This window comes from Neodiprion fabricii, chromosome 6, assembly GCF_021155785.1.
Source record: "Neodiprion fabricii isolate iyNeoFabr1 chromosome 6, iyNeoFabr1.1, whole genome shotgun sequence".
NCBI classification, from domain to species: Eukaryota; Metazoa; Arthropoda; class Insecta; order Hymenoptera; family Diprionidae; genus Neodiprion; species Neodiprion fabricii.
In genome coordinates this window covers 5986378-6007794 of record NC_060244.1, presented here as the reverse complement: position 1 = coordinate 6007794, position 21417 = coordinate 5986378, and the positions used below count along the sequence as shown (strand labels likewise).

At 43.2% G+C, this 21417-nt stretch overlaps 1 protein-coding gene across 4 annotated transcripts in view; it reads right to left on the bottom strand.

The window, feature by feature from the left end:
- The window catches only part of LOC124184505, a 99894-nt gene that overhangs the window by 34473 nt on the left and 44004 nt on the right, over positions 1-21417 (bottom strand). The window lies entirely within an intron of this gene.

Here is a 21417-nt window from a genome sequence, read left to right as displayed (position 1 = left end):
CCGTGGGGGGAGAAAAAGAACAAGAAGAAGGCGAAGAAGAAAAGAAATTCGAATTCTTAATTCGTTGTTTTCTCCTCTCTGCGACAATTTCAATGTCTGTTGAAAACGATATAAAAGAGTCGATTACATATTTTATCTCCGATGGCCCGCGTCCTACGCGGATAAACAGCATCCGGAAACAAATGACCGATTCTATGTCGCGTTTCCGGTGCTTTTACTGCCGGGGTAGGGAAAACGGCGTTCGCTCGTCACCGCGAGACCCACTAGAGTCTATTAAATCGCGTAGAAGGATCGGGAGGATCTGAGAAATCACCGTTTAAGATGGGAGACGAATGCGAAGAGGTGCTTCTGTTAGAAAATACCGCGGGTTCAGAATTTTTCAGCTCTTTCTCCTTATTCCACGTTGTTACAGGTACGCAAAATTGAATGGTAATAAGATTTTCGTCTGTTTTCTCGCGCCTCGCGAAGATCACAATATGGCAGGTGGGATACCTTGAACAGTGAAAGTGAGAGTGGATGTTAATAAAATTTAACAAGAAAAGCGAGCTTTTTTCTCTTTCTCTCTCATTCTTTCGTTCAAAATTCAGGGAAAACGACGCGACAGGTGAACAACGCAGGCACTGTACATAAAAGAGTCGAAATTTCCCTTCGGCACAGCGAGTTGAACGTTAAGAAACGAGGTTTACTTGTGATTTACGCGAGCAATTCCTGCAGGCGTCGCGACGCCTCTCGCGTCTAGCCGAACTCGTTCTTCGACGAAATTTACCTTCCATAATACGAGAATCATTGCCTCCGTTTCTTTTTTTTTTCTTTCTTCTGTTGTTTTTCTTTCCTTTTTTCCCTTATTTTCCCTGTTTCATAGGAGGCAAAATCGCGGTTATATTTTAATAAAAACTCCCGCAGTGAAAACACCTGTCGCCCCTCACCCACGACGAGACAACAGCGTGCCGGAGGATAAATAAAACGCAAGGTATAACTGATTGTAAGTTTTGGGGAATCGCTGCGAGATTTACGATCGCCGAACAAATTTAGAAAAGATTCATACCCATAAAATATTCGGTCGGAGATTTGCGCACGGATTGTTTCCCTGCGGTGCATAACTGGGATATTTTATCTATATTACGCGACGATATAACGATCGCGCAAAATACCATTGGCAATTAATCAGCCTGGCCTCCACTTAGAAGCGAATTATAAATGAATGAGGATTTTAACGAGGGAAGAACAATGTCGCACCGCTATATAATTTCGAAAAGGGTTCGCCTCGGTAATTGGCTGGCTGCCTCCTCCCCGAAAACGGTTGAGTGAATCGCCTCTTGCTCTGCGGGGTTCTGGGAAATAAGATTTCCCGCTAATCTCTGCCCTCGAACAACATTCGGGTTCGTAATTATGAAGTTAACGCCGAAAAGGGCACCAAACCGGCACGAATTCTAACGGAAGGGACTCGACACCGTCCTGATAGTTTCAGGCGAGAATTTATCGTCGCAAGAAGCTTATCCTGTGGCAACTACATAAGGGCGTAGAAGTCGGAGAGAAAGATCGAGAGAGAGAGAGAGAGAGAAAAAGAGAGAGAGGATACGCGGCTGGAATAGCTCCGAGATAATCGGGCTGCAGCAATATTGTTTCGGCAGTGATAATCCGTTCACTTTTTATACACCTGAGATTGAAAAAGTTTATCAAATCTTAGCCAGAGATTGCAAGACTGGCAACATCTGCAGGCTTGCTGCGTTTCTTCGCGATACTTTTGGTCCACCTACTTGTTTTTCTGTTTCTTCTCACACTTTCGTTGCAAGCACTCGGATTTAGTCCGCATTGTAAGGTCTAAAGGAGGTTGGTTGACCGAAAATCAATACTTTTTACTAATTTTATTACAAAGTTTACCTGGACAAGGTACCTGTCAAATTATTATATTCGCAAAATCTCTACAAAAGTACAAAAATTGTAAATACTGGAGTTATAAACAAAAACTTGAATATCAATGTTTCGTTTCAAGCCGCTTGAAAACGGTTAAAAATTCTGTGGATTAGTTCGATTTCACTCTCCGGTGCCTCATTTTTTTCGCAACACTGTTTCCTGAAAATTCACTGAAACACTCTTTTTCATTCATACAGGCACCGGTGAATATTCAATTTTCGTAGCTCACGAATAAAACAATTTCAAAATACTTAAAAGTACTTAAAAATTGGCATCGATTTTCGGCTAACGAACCTCCTCGAACAATACAAATCACCGAGTGATTAATAGCCAAGATATGAAGTTGCCAGAAATGTTCTTTACGTTGCAATCCGATCCATGAATCAGGATTGAAATCAAGCTTCGTGGTTAGAATTTGAAAAAAAAAAAACTCGAAAGAGGGTCGAACCTGGCATGCAGACCAAGCTGTGCGTGACGAGTTGATGAAGCAAAGCGAGTGCAGGGAGGAGGAAGAAAAGAATAATGGTTAAATGGAGCAGGGAATAATTGTGTGGAAAAACGAGTGATTCGTAAAAGTCCTGCTTGCAGAATGACGAAGAAAGTGATTTATGGAGGTTTGGCAACGGAGCGAGACGCAGGTGGCCGACGATGCAGAAATCATTTTTCAGAAAGCTACAAGGGTCTCGGAAAACCGAGCTAATTCTTTTCCACGGTTTGCCTCTCTCTCTCTCTCTCTTTCGCTATCACTGATTTGTTTTTTCTCCTTCCGAGGTTGCGATAAATCAATATCCGGTACTCGAATCGTGATATAAACCAAAGTGCCGTCGATATGGAGATAGCGAAGCATCGAACCAAGCGCGGAATCCTTTGAGGATGAGCAGTCAGCGAAACGCGAGGCGAACAACGCAATTGGGGGTGCGAAGTGCGAATCACGTCCCAGTGACTGTCGTCAAACCGCCCGCTGTCTGAACCGTTCAATTTATAACCTGAACGCGGTTTGAGACTGAGCGGAAAACCACCCGCGGATCGTAAACTCGCGGGGTAATTGTCGTAAACCAAGTCACGCAAAGTGGTTCGTAATTCATGCGATAACAGCGAGACGATCGAATCGTTGGGGCCTCGTCTTGGATGAAAAATAAAAACCACATCACTCGCCTTTCCTCAAGTTTCAATGAGGAATTTTCGATGATTGAGCTTGCGGTAGTTTATGCAATGAAAGTGAACACTTTACACTTACGGCACACGGATTGATTTGCAAATGTGTAGCTTTTCATCGATCGTGCGAAAATTTCTAAAATCTGTCGATTGTCAGAAAGCGGTTCTATGATCACTCTGTTTATATAATTCGCTGCACTCTTTATGATTAAACACTACTCATTGTAAATAATCTCTCACGTTTCCGACTGGAAGGATAATACTGACGAAGGATTAGTCGGCCAGTCACTTTCACTCAAGTTAAAATCCAAAACTGTGCCAAAAGGCAAACAATGAGAAATTGAAATTGAAAATTGTGTATCTCCTAATGGCGAAAAAGCTTCACGTTACCACAAGAACCCAAACGGAAGTATAAAAATAACCTGTTCAACCTCGTCGTCAGGTTTCATCCAATTAAAATAGGTAGCGTGACGTATTAAGAACATCATTAAAAAAATAACGGTTTTCTTTCACGTTGTAAAACGTTTATCATCTAGGTTTAGTATTTTTAAATTTTGTTTCTTAATTAGATTGAGCGTAATAATTGGTTTCAGTTGCACTTGACAAACCTAAATTTTGTCACGTTTTTGATTCCAAGAATTTCAAACCTGACTGTACCAGATCGTAGGTTCCTAAAACATCTGGCAAATGATGTAGTCGTTAACGACGCCGATACCTGTGCCAGTTCAATTTCGCAGAAAGCGCTTGGGCAGGTGAGTCGGAAAACTCGTTAAAATTTATTTACGAGAAACTGCAATCATCCGCGCAACTCAAACACCGCCGTGTCTACGAGGTATTAACGTTGACTCTCCTTTCTCTACCTTAATTTGGTTTTCTAATTTTCGCCGGAACGTTCCAACGATTCTCTTCAACGTTCCAATGCTCTGAGCTTGCGGAAACAAATCCGCCTACCGGTTCTCGTAAGATTTTGAAACCAGCGTACACCAGTGAGCAGTATAATCGGATAAATATTGTGGAACCTGAGGAAATCTCCAAGCTCGGTTTTGATCCTTTCAAAGACTAGTAATCCTGAAATCTCTCAGCATGTTGTCGACCAAAATTGAGGAACGATTAACCCGGTGATTCCACTTGTCTGATTGCCGAAATCCCGAAATGTTCATCGCATTTTCTCTCCCAGTCCGCGGAACTAGTTTGTGAATCTTTTCTTCGATCTTCGAACTTCGAACCGTCGTTCGCCGCTTGTTAAGCCTTCCTGGCGCACACATACACACGACATAAAGAAACCAGAGCCTGTATTTTCTGGAGTTTCCGGTTCGATGAAGGCGCGCCAGGAAGTCCAGCCACCCCCGGCTTCTTTCCTGCACGGGACGTCCGACGCCGAGAAAATCGGAGGGCGTCGCGTCGCGGCGTCTGAAATGTCAACAAAGTGGAAAGGGGCCGAGACGGAGCCGGAAGTTTTACTCTTCGGACGGGCGTCCCTGAATCCGAAATCAGGATTAGGGCTCCCTTTGAATCCCACGCGTTCCGCAATCCTCCGATCGATCCCATCACCCCCGTAGCCAATTTTTCCACCCCTCACGCGAAGCGCACGCCGTTGAGAGATTCGCGAGCTTTCGGGGACGTAATCTCGTGTTTCCGAGATTATAGCTACGACGCTTTTTCGCCCCTGGTTAAAATCCGGAAAAATCCTTCGCGACCCCCCCCCCCCCCACCCCGCATCGTGCGAAAGTTCAATCGTGCTGCAGACTAAAAAAAACAACCAAGAATTCGAAAGGACCGTGGATTACTCGAAAGGGATTTCAACCGAGTTCTGGCACCCGGGACACGAGTGGCCGACCAAGAAGTTCGCGACATCTTGAAACCGGCGTTATACAACCTTGATGAGGGCCAGCCAGGCCAGCCAGGGCGAAAGATTAATCACGTACTCGCGATTAAATAATGCTTGAGCTAAGAACGACGAGACGCCGTTAGGTAATGCTTTGGACGTGAATGTACACGCGGTAAAACCACTGAGCAATCCGTAAGAGCTGTGCCGAAGGGCCGAATTTGATGGGCGTGGAAGTCGTTGAAGTGAAAACCACGAAATGGCCATCGTTCTACAATGCGGATACTATTTTTTGTTCTTTTTTTGTTTGAAGAATATATTATAACCAAAGTTGTCAGGAATTTATAATCCTGGCAGGAAAAAAGAGAATCACGAATATCGTACAGCCGCAAGGTGTTTCATTGGAAAGAGAATCCTCAAGTGTACCGATCGAAACATTGACGTCATATCTTGAAGGACAATCGTCGCGGATTCGTTAACTCATTGTCAGCTTCAATCGCGCTTCTCCCGCAATCAGCCCGGCTGCCTTTCTCCAAGTTGAAGCACCAGTTTATTTTTATTCATTGATTTTCCACCACCCCCAGTCACTCAATCCACTTGTCGTACCAAGCTGATTCCTCGATTTCAAATTCAGGAAACGTTGACCTTCAAGGGATCAGAGTAGGTCAACTTTAATAAACTCCGAAAACTATCGATTCGATTGTCTTCTAAGAGTTAACTATAAAAGAAAGAGGTACACAATTTTTCAACCGACCTTGAAAAGTCACTGACATTAACCAACAATCAAGATGAAAAGTTCCAATTTCTCCAAGTATTTCAACGCTCAGGAATATCACCGTGATGACTTGCTAACGATCGACAAACAAAAATAAAACTTCCACATAAAGCCCGACATGAGCTTCGATTAAGATCATCGTTACCGACCGGTTATCCCGAGTTTAAAGTATCCAGACAGCAGAGACAGCGAATCAGTATTTTTTTCCGGTTAGTCAAAGTTAACACAAATGCCAATGCCCAACCATGGTTGTGGAGCGTTACTCCTTCGCTCCAACTTCAGAGACATTCTACTTCCAAGAAGACTGAAAACAAACGCTGCATCTCTGACGCGGCTGCTTTATAATTAGTACCCACCTAGTCGAATACCAACTACGTATAGCGGTATACCTGTATAATCTATTTCGAAACAGTCCGTCATGCGGGGATGGTGACGATCAGCGTCGCGTTTAACCATCACCAGTGGTGCAGTTTCGTCTACAAATGTACCATGGTGTTGTAACAGGTCTACCACAGCGGCGCGATTACACTCCACCATTAATTTAAGTGAGACGCGAAACGATCCGCCTCCCAGTCCAACACTGCTCGGCCAGCTGAGCATTGTCCGACCAAACACTCTGTTTGACTACTGCTCGAGCACTCGGATCCCGATGGCTCCTGAACCAATATTCAACTCCTGCCGCTTCGACGTCGAGCAACAGTCACGCTTTTTGCACTCCCCGCGTACAAATTAACACCCTGTTTTGCTCCCCTCAATGCTTAATCCTTGCTCGAAATGTATGCAAAGTTTATTCAGGATGTGGGAACTGAACGTTGCGATGATGAACGCAAGTCGTTAAGTGATGTTGTGAAATTTTCGAATGATACCGAAATATTAAAAACCGTGCTCTCTTTCATCTCTCGCATTTTGGATTTCGACCGTTTGATTTTACGCGAAGTTTCATGCTTCAGCCTGAACTTCCCTGCCGTACGACACTGAACATGACGAAGGATCGTCCCTTTCCTCAGTTTCCTAGAACATCGAACCACCCCGTGGAGCAAATTTTACCGAGCACATTGAGGAATTTGACAAATGAAAGAGGGAGGTGGACCCTCCCGCAGCTGTGTCGCGTCGCTGTTATTAGCTGATATTATGGTAAACTGGTGGAGTAGCGTAAGCGGCAGGTCAAAGAAGGGTCTGCGGGGGTCAGCGGGGCGGTTGACGGGGGTGTTCCGAACGGAACTGCTCGTGAAGTAGGCCTCTCGAGTGCCGCTCCGCGTGTCATTTAGCGTGGCGCCAAGGGTTGGTCAATATATCAACGCCGATGAGGCTGCGGCACGTCAACTCGTAGCAATATATACACACACCCGCCGAGGGTCTCGACCGTCAGATAACGCTGCTTAGATTCTATCAAAGCCAGTTCTGAAAGTTGGTACAAACACTCCGGAGGTCAGGTTATGCGTGACTCCGCATGCATTCTGCAGGAACAGGTCAAGTCGAATACCGAGTTCCGGGTTAATGATAACCTTTACAACCAGGGGTCGTTTTTTCCCAAATGGAAATCGAGACTACACTGGCTCCGGCCCGTTTCTCAAACGCTGGAATTAAGAGTGTGCCGAACCATTGTCACACCCGTTATAACCGCGCGTTGGATCAGCTGGGAACGAAAATCCAAACGACACGGTGTAATGACCTGAAGCTCTTCAGGATAGGATTCCCATCAACGACATACTCGTCAGAGCTTCAACATCGTAGGTACGTGACCTACCTACTGATATCAGAAATCCGGTTGTTCACGGTATGTAGCGAATGGTTGAAACGATTTGGAAATTGGTAAATGTAGGTAAATGTAGATAGCGTCCTACGGGCTGCTCTCACATGGAGCATAACGTCACTTCGGATTGGTCTCCAAGGTGGGAGTATTTTCATACGGTTCAAGGAGTGTTCGTCGAGAGTTCAAGGTACAGGTGTGAGTAATTTATACCGGTGGTATTCTTCTTCCGTCCTCCCTCAGTGCCATGACGTACTGTTTCTGGGCTCGAGTAAAGACGAGGCGATGAGACGAGGTGGTAAACTGTGATACGGGCGAACGCGTTGTACTATACTTTGTTTGTTTTTCTTCCGGCAAACTCCAAGTGCCCCGTTTAATTAATACCCTTTAACGCCGAGGTAGAAAATAAAGAGCTCGAGTTGACGAGGCCTGCCCCTCGATCCTCCCTCTGCCCGTGGTTCTATTTTTCTCCCCCCTCACCCAGGCCTAGTCAAACTTATAAACGAAGCTCGGGTACCCTGCAGGGTCTTTTGTTCCTAGGCTGTGAATCAACCCTTCCACCTCTCTCTCCCACTGTTCTCCTGAAAATTCCAAGGCAGCTGGAACAGCTCGACAGTCGTGCAGACGTGCCGTATCTCGAGGGGTTCATGGACCGTCCTTTTTCACCCATCTTATCGCGGCCTCCCTCCACCCCATCCTCGGCTTCGGTGAGCAATAAGTACCGCTCGCATCGAACCTCGTCTGGTCCGGGTTTTCCATGTATGTAATATTCTTTCGATTCTACCGCACGTATGTACATAAACGCGTCTAGACGCTATGTAGGCAATCCCGAATCGCGGTTTATCCCTCTTTTCAAACACAGACGAACACTCGTGTGGAGGGTCATCGTCGAAGCCATGCCGTGCTCTTCCAGCGTCGGTGCAATGGTCGACATATCGGAGGACACGTACTTGCCGTTACTCAACACGACACGTTCCTGGTCTTCCTGTTGGGTATTTACAGCCGTGCCGATGACTGCGTGATCCAGTTTTCGACGCCAAGCTTCGTAGCGAGAATGCAGCGGTTCTTCCGTCGATTTTTAACGACGAAAAATCCTCCAGTATTATCCGTCAGAAATAAGGTCACTCGCGTCAGTCGTGGGGTTGCTTCGACTGTTTTCACGCATATCGAATGGCGAATTTTTGCACCAGCAACTCTGGCAAAACATGAGTTGAATTCAATTTTCCTTGTACGCCCATCGCCACTTCGAGTACCGTTAATTTGCGAAAAGCACCGCCACGAGTACTTACTGAAATTAGAAAATAAGGCGAAAAGTAAACACCGCCTTTGCCATCCCTTGTCGTCGACTGATGGATGGGTGGATAAGCTTCGATCGTTTCGCATGCTCTTCGCGCATATTATACTTTTGTTACATCCATTCTCAAATGTCAAAAATTGATAATCACGAGACAGACCGACGGCTCGAAGCACTATCGAAAATTGTTGGAAGTGCTTTCTGTTCGGCGCAATTCAAAGAGTAGCACTTTAACCCTCGAAACTCTTATTTTCAAAGTTCAACATCAAGTTGGAATAAATTGCCTCGGAATCGCGATGAAGTTTAACGTTTAAACTTGGAGTCTGCGGGTTCCAAACCTTTGAAGAAAAATCGTCGGACTACTGCAAGCTCAAAAAGCGTGTTGATAAAAAAAAAAAAAAAAAAGCGGAGAAAAAGAAATTAATTCTCCTATTGTTGCGTTTTCTCCGAGTCTCTGTTTCGCGACAAAAGCTTTGGTGCGAAGCGATGGATGAAAAAAGACGAACGACTGAACGATAAATCGCGTTATGAGCGGGGAAAAGATGGAAAAAAAAAACACGGAGTCAAAGTTCAACCCCAGCTTTTTCCTGGCGGGGATTTTTCCGCTTGAATATACAAACGCATCGCTGGGCAGCCAACTTTTCACAGGGCAACTAACCCGGGGCTTGGCGCTGCTGCTTCCTACTGTATAACCGCAAAACGGTTTGGCAGCTTGAGCGCGATCCCAAAGCCAGCTGGCTCAGCTGGTTTGTAGACCTTGAAAAGTTTAAATACGGTTAAAAATTGGAAAATATCTTCGGGACTCGTATAATTCGCGCAAGGACTATTATTACATATCATGAAATTGTAGTCATAGTTTTTTTTCCCCCTCTCAAGTTTTATTCGCTATGATACAAACTGTAACGGAGAAAGTATCGCTTCGAATCCGTGATCACTGATCCTCTGCAGCCGGGTTCATTTAATTCCTGATTGTGATAATGAAAATATACGAAATTGGGTTTTGTAAGACAATCCCCACGGGGTGGTTTAGCGGGGCTGTCAAAAAGCTCCTCGAGCTCTCCTCGAATTAGCGAATTTTTATATCTCTTGTTATCTTTTTCATCCCAGCGATCCGACCTTTCAAATTGAAGAAGAAAAAACAAGCCTCGGAGACAGAAAATCCATTTCTCATTAAAGTTTCATCCGGTTCACCCTTCAAGATGGAATTTGGAAGCAGCGAGATGATACGGTGCTCTTCAAATAAAAGGGACGACTCTCCTCTTCTCGCGTTGATATACGAACGAGAAAGCAACGCGTCTCTCGACTTTCCCGTACCTGCGTACACCTTCGTTACATAATCTGCATCTCGTTTTAATAACCTTGAGTGCTGGATGAAAGTCATTCGAAGAAATTGCACACAAGGTGAAAAATTCGAGAAAAATATGTACACACACATATATATATATATATAAAATATGCAACGTATAATGAAATGATAAAATTGACTGCAGAAATTGATCGTCAACCGATTTCCCTCAATTTTTCAATTTCCAACACATTTGATATTAACTTAAAGACGTACGGATGGTTCTAAACGTGTATAATATGAACAGAGAACGAAGGTGCGTGCTTGATGACAGATGTTTTCAATCATTTAGAACTTCAGACTAGCAGCTTATTAAATTCTCCTGCTTATATAAACACGCGGGCAAATGTAACCCGCTCCTGCAGGAATCGACCCGGTGAGGGGAATAACATATTACCGTGGTATAACAATTTCTAAGGCAACGTCAAATAATTAGGTCGGCTGTGATATACGATATCGGAATATAATGTGCATTAGGGAATCGATTTATGATTGCTCGTAGAACGAGTAGAGCAAGGAGCAGGGATCAATCCATTCATTAAATCAGAAAAGTTTGTTTTTCCACATAAAAATAAACGTCAATACTCTCATAGAATATTGCGACTTTTGGCCCACTTCGCACCACTCAATGTCTCGTATAAAAGAATAATAAATTCAACTTTATATCGAAGAGCTAGGCTGCGTCGACCAATTCTCGCATAACACGTGCTTCGCCTATGCATAATAATATGATATCATCGTAGGGTGAAATGAAAATAAGGAAAATGAAGAATAAAAAAAAACAAAAATAGAGATTCTTCTTCATCAAGGTGAATGAAAACGAAAATAGCGATCCGCGCCCCGGCGATCGACGCAATTTTCTTTTTTGCACAATATATTCCGCGGGTTGCGTAATTATTGAAAGGCGGTGTAGTTATAACAGCGGCTCCCAGTAACTCTGTTTACAAATGCGTGGCCAAATCTTAACAAGCTCGTATATATGTATATCAGCAACATTGCCCAGAGACGATCGTATAATAATTTACAGCAAAGGCCTGCCTGCACGTATAGCGACTTCGCGGTCTCGACGCGACGCCGCGACGCCTCCTGTAAATAAGTCTAATCGCAATAAAGGCGTTTACATATCACAAATAATGGGAAAATAATATTTGTCTGTGTAAGATTTTCTCCAACAAAAAATTTATCTCGATGGTGAAAATCTGTACTGCAATTAGAATTCTCTCGCATTAAGATTCAGAATTGAATGATCGGATAATTTCACAAAGCAATTGCATAGCGTCTCAATTTCGAAGAGACGCGTTAGAGATTCTCTAAAAATTCTACAGAGTTTGAATCCATCCGAAGGCCGAATAAAAAATAAAGTTTAGAACCTGAACTGAACGCGAAATTCCAATTTGACACTAATGAAGTTCTCGGATACATTTATTCGCGGCTACCACCGCCGTTCGGTGATTGAAAAATATTTATTTTCAAGTCGTTACGTATCGTTCGGTGCCATTCAGCCGTCGTTCATTTCCGAGGCCGGATGAAGAAGGCTGCTAACGAAGATATCAAAATACCCATTCAAATCGCCTGTACAACCCGAAGACAACCGGAAGGTATAAAACGACGTCTGAGTCCACGGCATCCGGTGATGCGATCCCAAGAATCGGTTGGATCTTTGATCGTTATTCTGCCTCGATTTCGAGAATAGCGGCAACATCCGCATCATCTGCGGATAAATTTGCACGACGCCCGTTCATCTCCGATAGCTATTATTAGTAGTGACCGGTTGGAGGTTCTATTTTACAATTTTCCGCCTCGTTTCTCGTAGGACGTGAAAAGCCGACCTCGTCAATCAACCAGCTCGTTCCTGTCATCGAGGATATTGCATACCGACTGTCCGATCCTCCGATTCGCGAATCCAAACGCGAAGAAGAGAAGAAATCGGGAATGAAAATCGGGGGAATAGAAATTAAAAAACACGCTCCCCGATCCTGCGGGTTATCATGCGGGGACCGCATTCGCAATTCCCTAAAATTCGGTGTTTTACGATTCGCTCGCGCTTATCGAGCCGTCCGTAGAAATAAGTTCAAAGTTCTTCGCGCGAATTTCGCATGGTATAATAATTTTTTCATTGCATTGTGTGAAATCGGAAAGATGGGTCACGTTCGTCTATTTTTCGTCGAGGGATTAAACAGGTTGAAAGACATCCATCCAGGAACGAAACATCCTCCCTTTTATTACCACGATTCGATGGGTATTGCTGTGTTTGACAAAACCCCCATTTTTGATGATCGAAATGATTGAAACTCGATAAAGTATTACTTATTTCGATGCATAAAATGATTATTTTACGTGAAAAAATTTCCAAGTCAAATTTTATCCTTCTTCGCAATATTGGTGCGAGAGAAGAAATAGAACAAAATTAAAAAAAAAAAAAAAAAAACTGGCTCACCCGTATTGATTTTAGCGTTGAAATACAAGCCTCGAGGTCCTGTGCAGACTTCGTATTTAACTTTATGCATTATTTCGCGACTGAGAGAAGCGAGGCGAAATAAACATACTACACCCGTCATCTCGACTACGTAACTGCTACGTAATACAATACTTGTGAAATATACCTAAGCTATACGTATAGTCATACGCACGTATGCGTAGAAGATCCCTCCGACAGCAAAACGAGCTACAACGTATAGACAAGGAACGACGGACCGTTTTCACCGAAAAGTTACCCTGTTATTTTTCGCTGAAACCGAAAGGATATAAGACGAAACGTCTTGAGATATAATAATATTTAGCTAACGTCGCAAAATAAATTCTAACCGTATAAACAGTTCACACATATATCTATACAATATCTATACATATATATAATATATTATATATGTATTTATCTGACAAGCAATACAAAGTTTTGCTACTCCTTGCCCCGTCATTCTTTCATATTCTATATCGTATTTGCGCGTAGGCGGCGGCGCGTTTTTCGAAACATTTTTGCTAACGAACAAATATCGGCGTTGATGCGAATTCGATAGCGAAGCAGGTGCGTGTAAAATGTTTTTTTTTTTTTTATTTATTTATTTTTTTATTGTGCAATTTTCACGCAATATCGAAGGCACGCAACACGTTTTTGGCTATAAAAATTATACACCCGAGACCGCGTGGTAATCACGCGGCTTTTAGGTATGCGAAACTCGTTAATCTCCGACATCGACGATTTCAATGAACCGAATTCCAATAATAAAATTACCTGGGAAAATCCTGCGTCGGGTTATGGAAATCCGTGAACAAAGAAAGAAAAAACAAAAAAAAAAAAGAAAAAAAACGAAAAGGAAAAAATACAGCCTGCGGATATGCAATATCGAGATTCGTCCAATTAGAGGATAATCACTGTTTGATCCAGAGCAATATTGAATCGGAAATAGCGGGGCGGGCCCCGCATTTTGACGTGTTTGTATAAAAATTGCAAACTCACATTCATAATTGCGCGTAAAGTTCTTTTTTAAAACCGTCAAATTTCAACCGCCCAAAAAAAGATGAGATATTTTGTTATTCGGTTGTGTTCTCGTTCAACTTAACAATATCACGTACTGTATATACCAGGGATGGGAAATCGATTTGAAAATTGAATCCTGAATGGTCAGTATCAAGGCGCTGAAACGCTTTATGAAAATTAATTGACCGTCGGAGAGTCAAGCGTCCGTGACTATCGATCAAAGACAAAGTGACCCAAATAAGGATCTCGAGTGAGGTAAGAATGGGGAACGGATGGTGGATTAAAGGAGGAAAAAAATTAATGGTTGAGGAAAACAGGAGGAGAAGAGCAGCGGAGAAGAGTCGGGAGAGGAGAGGGCTCGATTTGTTTGGAGTTTAGATCGCTGCCTCGCGCGGAGAGAGAGATCCGAGCCTATGGCTCTCAGAGTTTGGGCGACTTTCTTATTGTTAGTCGCTGATTTATGACGCAACTTTTTCCTCGAGACTTTGACGTATCTCCTCCTGAACTAGAAAATTCTCTCTTCCTCTCTCGAGCTCGAGGAGAGAATTTTTTTTATTCTTATTTTTAAACAGATGGAAGGCCCAGAAATGGTTCTTGCAAAGTAACGAGCACGATGCGCGCCTCCTCAAATTTCATCCGGGCACATTTTCGAGCTAGCTGTTTATACGTACTCTTTCGCCTTTCGGAGCTCGCGAAGGTTTACGAGTCCCATAAGATTTCGAGGTCTTTGTAGCTCAGAGAACCGCGAAATCCAACCAGCTTGAAGTCAGTAACGTTAGTAACGTACAACGATGCATGTTTCGAAAAAATCGTTACTTCGCACCTTTGGGATTGTCTGGAATTTTAATCAGCGATAATAAATAAAACGTATTGATATTTTGGTTACCAACTTCAGCATCGCAAAGTCCACTATTTTCCAACGCAAGATTGAATCGTGATCCATAAGTTGCGTAATCTGCACTGAATACCAATTTCTGTCATTCTACGAGAGAAAATCATAAGAATGATAAGAAAACTAATCGCGCGGTTTGAAAGTAATTACGTCAAGTCGAAACTCCCGATCTGGATGTGGAAACGCGAACCGTTGGTACATAATTTCGGTAATTCAGGGAGGCTGCTCAGCGACCCAAAGAAAAAGTTTCTTACCCTCATCAGCTTAGGAGAGCGACGGTGTTGCACTGTCAAACGAAATTGCGAATTTCGTATGACGGATGTAAATCGAGCTGCGGCGAAGAGTTTTCGACGATCCAAGTTTCGGCCGTTTCACGTTTCGCAATTAAGCGTTTTCAGCGATCGTCATCGCCGACTGACTATCCGCACGTTCAATGTCGCTGTTAAAGAATGCACTGATTAACTACTAATTTTGACTAGTCGATGCTCAAAATTGCAGTGGCTTTATATTTCATTGAATAGCCTTGCGGCAAAAAGTCGTCGTCAACGAACAGTATTACAAACAGTTCCCGAACCTCGAGTTAAGTACTCGAATTTGTGTTGTTCGCGGGTTGTTGGCCGGAGTAGTCCTGGCTAATTCTATTGTCACAGAACGTGTTGACGCGGGTCAGAGAGAGAGAGAGAGAGAGTGAAAAAAAGAGCGAAACGAGCGGGGGAAGCGTGGAAAACAGAGGATCCCAGTCTGGCTGGTATTTGGAATTTAACGTCCCCGCGATTCGCGCCTGCACTCGTTGAATAGGCGGTGTTGAATCTCGATTGAAAGCGCTCTCGCCCCGTGCCTTGATTACACATTGTACAGAGAGCTCAAGTCGCGAATCGCATCCCTAATTGACACTGGACCGGGGTTAGGGGGGAGGGGTTGACGCGTTTTCACTGATTTTCAGTCGGAGAGAGGCGAGTCGATCGAAATATGTAGCAGCGTGTGGTCGGAATAGGAAAAATATGAAAGAGGAACGTGTCAAAAATAACATTGGTGTGAATTCGGCGTTCGTGCGGGGTTTTCTTTGACCGGTTTTAAAAGCGATATAGCGTCCGCTACGTAAATATAACGCAATCGCTGGGAACCGTTCGCCTGGAAAATGAAAGAAGAGACGGAGAAAGAAAAGAAAGAAAATAAAGGAGGAGATGAGAGAGAATAATGAAGGAACGGCGTGTGTTACGAGAAAAGCTCCGCGTCCGGAGACGTTTCTCTAATTTGGACCGCAGAACGGGGGCGGGAAAAGAGAATGCGGAAAATTTAGCCCCATCGTAAATGACGATTAGAATCGAAAGCGAAGACGGGAAATCCGGTCGACCCTTGTCAAGCAGTGTGAGGACCGACTGTAAACCCGTGGAAGACTCGCTGAGAGTCTAAAATGATTTTTTTTTTCTTTTTATTCGCGATCAATTGAGAGTGACACGGGCCTGAGAAAAAATCGGTGGACGTGTGCCGATCGGACCGGTAATTGAAAAGCTGAAGAAGTCTGTCAGCGATTCGGCGCAGCCGGGCCAGAGAAAGAGACGAAATAAAGTACCGCGGAGGATTGAAATTAAAAATTAAGTTTGAAGTTGGGGAGGCACCTCGGAGCCCGCGAAACGTGTTTAAAATGAAAAAAACAATTTCCGGGGGCACGGGTTTTATCCCATTTTCGTTATACACACACACATATGTATATACACGTCGTAGGTATACGTATACGAATAATATACATCGTCACAATATTTTCATTTTTATATTCTTCTCCGGTTTAACCGGCGGCTGTAGTCGTAGCGACTTATTTTTCGTTACTCGACGAGTTTATTTAATTAAAATTCCGTTATTCCGTAACCCCCTCTCACCTTCACCGCTTAAACGATGAACAGAATTCGTATACATATTGCAATGCATGGATGATCCGTATAACTGCGAAAACGAACGAGTAGCGAGTAGTTTAAAAAATTTTTACCACTTGGGAATGTATAATAGACAGTTTGTTATCTACTTTCGTTCCTTAAGTATCGAGTAATATTCTCAGTTTACACTAGCAGATTGAAATCACGACTTATCGTGTACGGTTCGATTGCAGAAAAAATCGAAGATGATGAATTTCGTTCTCAACCTTATCTCTCGCGGTTTGTATATTATAGGTATAATCCAGTGGCGAAATATCGGCATTTATTCTCGTCACGAAACACACGAAAGATTTCGATTCAGTTTCGAACAGCACATGGCCAATGAATATACATACATAATATATATAGTCTAGTTTTAAGTCGGATGTACGGAATTGCCTTGAGAGTAATCTGCAATGTGTGCGGCATCAACTGCGCATCAGCTTCCGAAATTATTCAACGGTTTGTGCAAAGCGAATGTATGCTAAATATATCGAAAAATTAAAGGAACCCCCTCGAATTAACCAACCTCAATTAATATCGTCAGGCTTCACGGGATAATAATTTCGGTCGTTACCTCGACGCGGTAGGGTCGATGATTACACATCATCGCGGACTGATTTTGTCAAATTAGAAGAGCGATTAGTTCGAGGCGAGTATTATCTGGTTTGGCCAATGTCAAACCGCGAGTAACCTCATAATCCGTCAGAAAAAAACGTCGCGTTCTCACAGCTGCCCGATGCTTCAATTCATAACACTTGACAATGATCACTGATCGAGATAATCGCAAAGTTAAGTCTGCCCACGGATTCGATACATTGCAGATCAGGTTCGATAAATACGTGCTGATAAAAGTTTTAACTAATTAATACATTAAAACAGCAAGCGATTTGTCTGTGTAATATTATTTTGTTTTGCTGTTGTTGTTGTGGTTTTTTTTTTTTTTATACAAGAAAATAAACAATGATAATTATAATTTACAGACACCTTTTTATAGTAGCTGAAAAAACAGGGAACCTACGTGTATACGTATACATGGGCGCATATTCATGCAACGAGTGAGTGAAAATAAGGTGCGAGAAGGTGCCTCGTAGTGGGTCAAGTGTACAGACACTAATTACACGGGGGTGGTGCAGCTCTTGTCTGTCGTGAACACAGCCGGTGCCGCAACTCTAAAGTAAATTTAAAACTATCCTGCGTCGAAACAGCAGCGTCGTGCTTAAGAGACTCCGTCTGCATTCCGCGTGCAAAGATCTCTGTGAAGGAAACTATGTTTTTCCTAAGACCGTTTTTAATCTTAAAAAGCTGCAGCGAAGTGGGAAGTCAATTCTGCGATTAAAAAAATATCGAAAATTTAACTTTTTCATTCAATCGTTTGACAATTACTCGCGTTTTGTTTATTTTTTGCAATAGTCATTCGGAAATGATTCTGTGCGCTGATTCTGTACCATCTAAGGTAAGAAATAATGCGAGTAGAATACGAAAATCAAATCCTGGGATGTAAAAGCGGATGTTCGTACGTGCGTTCGCGTATTAGGCTGGTTAAGAAAACAATAATTTGCGATTTTCGAATATGGCACCCACTAAAAAGTTTTTACAGGGTTAAAGAAAAGGTCTGACGAAAGATGAGCGTTCTACGTTACGTGGAAGATCACGCTTAGTTGATTTTTCACTTGTTTAAGTTTTTTTAAATTCATCAAGAATCATAAATTAAAGTTCTTTTATTGCTTACATTAATCGTAACATCAATTTACGTCACAAAGAAAATCCACACCTGTATTATTAAGTATCCAACTGATTTTTAAGAATTGTATCTAATGATTTTTTCATTGTTAATTCAATCTCATAAAACAGTTATAATTCAACATAAACTTTTAATTTAGGAGAATAAAATTCCCGGATGATACATCGTTGTGTTGTGGATCGTGATCATTGGCTTGAATATAAATGTCAGGAAAGAAACAATGATAGAAGTGCTACAACGTGTTTCTTCACAAATTCAAAAAAAATGTGAAAAAAAAAATGACAAATGAAATGAGCGCGATCTTCCACATAGCGTAGAACGTTCGACTTTTCACAGAATTTTTCTTTCAACCTAAACAAACTTTTTAGGGGGTGCCATAATGGAAAATCCTACCCTAGTTATACATATATAAGGTACGAGCTTCCGATCCCGCGATGAGAAAATAACGAGAATCTCCGCGACTGGAGCGAGAAAAACAGATCCCTCAAAGGTTCATCAATCAAACGAGCTTCGCGGCCAGATGGTCGAGATTACTATCTTGTCTTTTCGAACCCGGGTTAAAGAGTCTCTGGATGAAAATAGTGAGAGTTGGAAAAATGAAAAGAGGCTAAAAAGATTGAATTAAGAGGGAACCGTTGCACTTTCCGATCTCTTCAGACCGAGCTAGCCGAGTGGTATTTGAAATCTGAACGCATCTGCGCAACTGCCGGCTGCTGCGTCTGCTTCAAGCGAAACCAACAACTGGAACCACTCGGAGAAAACTTCACGCAGCGTTTTATTCCGACCGGTGTTAAACGTACCGGTATTTTAAATCTCATCTAAGATTGAACACAATCTCTTTTCAACCGATTGAAAAGACTCAGGGTAATCCGAACGGAAATCATTATATCATTTCGCTGTCCGATGATGGAAAACTGCCGCAAATCTTGGGAAAAGAATTTCTATAAATTGATTAATTTAGTTTACGTATGAATAAACTGAACCGTCGTTCAAGTCACTGATTTTTTCAATGATTCTGCATAATTCGGCATATCGAAGAGGGCTGGAACTCTCACACAATTCCCGTACGTTGTACAGTTGTGGCTGTTGTTAATGCCTTTCACGTTCAGGCACGAATAAGTAACTTCTCAAGCCATTCTCACTCCGTATCTTCGGAATAATAGACAGTTTAATTGCGTCTGAAAGTGTCGACCCAGTTCTTGAAAATTTCTCACATCTGCAATATCGACTATGTCAGAGCTCCTGCATGTTGTTCGTCGTCCGCAACAGTGACGCGCTGAGAGTTTGAGCGTTGAAACGCGTATAGATATATGCACATATTATACATATATATATATATATATATAGAACAAGGCGAAGTTTGACGCCTCATAGACCACGAAGACAGGGATGTTTTCCCCTGCCAAAAAGCCTGGGGCGTAATCTGGTACCCGGTGAAAGCTCGAGGCTCGAGGCTCGAGATCTCGATGCCTTGCGCACAATGGCTATCAAGTTCCTCCCTCCCTCCTTAGTCCGCCTCTTTACCCGGGCTCCTCGACGTCGCCGATCTTATAGGTAGGTAGTTTCGCACTGTTTTTCACGGTGGAAAATAATTGACGAACGTCGCCGCATGTTAAATTCGCGAATCGAGCGGAGACACCGTTCTTTCCGGTATTAAATTTGCGACGCGGTGAGGAAGAGGAGGATGGAAGTTGGGAAGAGAGGAGGAAGGTGAAGGAGAAGGGAACGGGAACGGATGGACGTGAATCGCGAGCTTAAACTCTGGTACTAATCCCGGCTTTGTCTTTCCGAGCGACTGAATAGCTCCGTCGTATACCTCGGTTGGCTTCAACAAGTGCCGACGCTTACTGTCGTCTTTAATTTTCAAATTTCACCCCACAGCAGACGCCGCCGCGACGACTTAGAAAGTCGTGTTTTCTTCCGACGAATAAAGGGTTCCCCTTAATTTCGGCCTGCAGAGAACACAAAGCGAACCGTTGGAAACCCCTTGAATTCGACTCGAAATTCCCTTCTGAAAACGGGTCAGACCGCGTTTCGATCGGCGCCAAGTTGGGCGAATAAAATTGGAAAAATCGAGTTGTATAAGTCAGCGAAAGTACGGCGGCTCTAATTATTCACGCCGGTGCAGAATGAACGCGGATTTTCTTCTTCAACGGCAGTTAGGCAGTTGTTCACAGGAATCGCGCAATTTATAAACAGCTGGTAAAAAGCGGAGATAATCAAGGCGCGGAAATTCCGATTTACAAAATTTGTTAAGCAAATCTACGGTTAATTTCTCGTCCGACGAGATGATTCTTGCAGGCACGTGTCATCGCTAATCCGTCAAGAGCTGCTGGGAAGCCAGGAGGGAAATCACAACGGCGAAATTTTCCCCGACGCGTCACGCGACAATCAAGAAATAGGTTGGCACTCGCTCCGACAAACCACTCGAGGCTTCCTCTCGAGCAGCAAACGGAAACGACATCGGACATTTCACATTCGACTTTCCTCGCCGAACGAATAACCGTGATTTATTGCGATTTAGCTGTAGGAACGAAAGCCGAGGCGATACCACGAAGAAACCGCGGAGATTCTTTGGCTCGTGTCCAGTAGCTGTGATAATAAATTGTTACGCGTTCGGTTCGTGTCCAGTTTCATTTCTGCCCTCGAGACTCTGCTGTTCGGTTATTATTTTAGGCGTACGCTGCATGGGTTAGAAATTTTACGTTAGAATTCTATCGATCCTGCGCAATGAGAAAGAAAATGAAGGGAAAAAAATGCGTACTTCACTTCACGCTTCTCTCTCGATCATCAATTCGCCATTCGATTATTAGGAAAGAAATTTCGAATCTATTCTTGATCGAGTGCTTGGCTTTCGCTACGCTGAAGCTCCCCGTTCGTTTAATCCAAAGACCATTTTGTCCCCCGTGCGTGATTCCCGTCACCCGGGGGGGAGTAAAAACAGCCCGACGATACAGCTGGCTGCACGCTGGTATTCCCGAATGAAAAGAAGAAAAGTAAGAGGAAAAAAAGTCGAAGGCATTTATTCAAGCACTACCTACCGTAATAGGGAGAATGAAGATAAAGGTAACGAGTGAGAAGAAAAAAAATTCTGGGTTGAACGAAAAAATTGCGGGGCGTCTCTTCTGACACGCGGTTTCGGGATAAAGAAAAGAGAAAAAGGAAAAAAAGAGAAGGATGGGAAACGGGAGAGTTAACGAGAAGCGTACATCATTAATTTATCTTAACGGAAAGAAATTACCTATATAACGCGTTGGAGAGAATTACGAGAGTGCTGAAATAATTTTTGCCAATTCACCCGCCGCGCGATTTTCCTTTCTACATCGTCCGCCGGC